Raw genomic sequence first — 2109 nt, 5'->3', positions numbered from 1 at the left:
TTCGAACGCGAATCAATTCAACACGGAACGTCCGATCGAGGTGCTCTTTGTTGCGTTGGGTTCGTATGGTAAGTTCGTAAGTGCCAAAAAGTTACAACCGATTCCGGAAAATTTGCAGACTGTATGGGAAAGGTTAAAATTAAGTTTTGATCACAGGAGGCTGAATAAGCAAAAAAGTCAAAAACGTCAACAAACGAAAAAGGCAGAACGAAATTTGGCTTGTTTCTCAATAAAAAAATAAACAAATGTCACCTAAGCGGTCATAACTTGAGACTGAGCGTTGTCAGATCTTCAATGTTATGGACTCATTGGAAAGGTCTTTTGATTACCTAACCAACGATCGGCCGGAAGATGGATCCGGACATAGTTTACATACATTTAAGTGATATCCGGCTTCAAAAAAGTACATAAATATCACTTAAGTGGTCATAACACGAGACAGCGTTGCCAGATCTTCAATGTTTTGGACTCATTGGAAAGGTCTTTCGATTACCTATCCAACGGTAGGTTGGATAATGGATCCGAACATAGTTTACATACATTTAAGTGAGATCCGGCATCAAAAAAGTACATAAATATCACTTAAGTGGTCATAACTTGAGACAGGGTTGCCAGATCTTCAATGTTTTGGACTCATTGGAAAGGTCTTTCGATTACCTATCCAACGATTGGCCGGAAGATGGATCCGGACATAGTTTACATACATTTAAGTGAGATCCGGCTTCAAAAAAGTACATAAATATCACTTGAGTGGTAATAACTTGAGACAGGGTTGCCAGATCTTCAATGTTTTGGTTTCATTTGAAAGGTCTTTTGATTACCTATCCAACGATGGGCTGGATGATGGATCCGGACATAGTTTACATGCATTTAAGTGAGATCCGGCATCAAAAAAGTACATAAATATCACTTAAGTGGTCATAACACGAGACAGGGTTGCCAGATCTTCAATGTTTTGGACTCATTGGAAAAGTCTTTCAATTACCTATCCAACGATTGGCCGGAAGATGGATCCGGACATAGTTTACATACATTTAAGTGAGATCCGGCTTCAAAAAAGTACATAAATATCACTTGAGTGGTAATAACTTGAGACAGGGTTGCCAGATCTTCAATGTTTTGGTTTCATTGGAAAGGTCTTTTGATTACCTATCCAACGATGGGCTGGATGATGGATCCGGACATAGTTTACATGCATTTAAGTGAGATCCGGCATCAAAAAAGTACATAAATATCACTTAAGTGGTCATAACACGAGACAGGGTTGCCAGATCTTCAATGTTTTGGACTCATTGGAAAAGTCTTTCAATTACCTATCCAACGATTGGCCGGAAGATGGATCCGGACATAGTTTACATACATTTAAGTGAGATCCGGCTTCAAAAAAGTACATAAATATCACTTGAGTGGTAATAACTTGAGACAGGGTTGCCAGATCTTCAATGTTTTGGTTTCATTGGAAAGGTCTTTTGATTACCTATCCAACGATGGGCTGGATGATGGATCCGGATATAGTTTACATGCATTTAAGTGAGATCCGGCATCAAAAAAGTACATAAATATCACTTAAGTGGTCATAACACGAGACAGGGTTGCCAGATCTTCAATGTTTTGGACTCATTGGAAAAGTCTTTCAATTACCTATCCAACGATTGGCCGGAAGATGGATCCGGACATAGTTTACATACATTTAAGTGAGATCCGGCTTCAAAAAAGTACATAAATATCACTTGAGTGGTAATAACTTGAGACAGGGTTGCCAGATCTTCAATGTTTTGGTTTCATTGGAAAGGTCTTTTGATTACCTATCCAACGATGGGCTGGATGATGGATCCGGACATAGTTTACATGCATTTAAGTGAGATCCGGCATCAAAAAAGTACATAAATATCACTTAAGTGATCATAACTTGAGACAGGGTTGCCAGAACTTCAATGTTTTGGACTCGTTGAAAAGGTCTTTTGATAACCTAACCAACGATGGGTCGAGTGAGGGGTCTGGATATAGTTTACATGCATTTATGTGAGATCCGATTCGCAACTCTGACACTTTTTTATACGTAACTTTTGAACTACTTATCGGATCTTCAAACAATTCAATAGTGCATTA

The sequence above is a fragment of the Culex quinquefasciatus genome, chromosome 3 (assembly GCF_015732765.1).
Source record: "Culex quinquefasciatus strain JHB chromosome 3, VPISU_Cqui_1.0_pri_paternal, whole genome shotgun sequence".
In the NCBI taxonomy this organism is placed as follows: Eukaryota; Metazoa; Arthropoda; class Insecta; order Diptera; family Culicidae; genus Culex; species Culex quinquefasciatus.
This window is presented reverse-complemented; position numbering follows the sequence as displayed.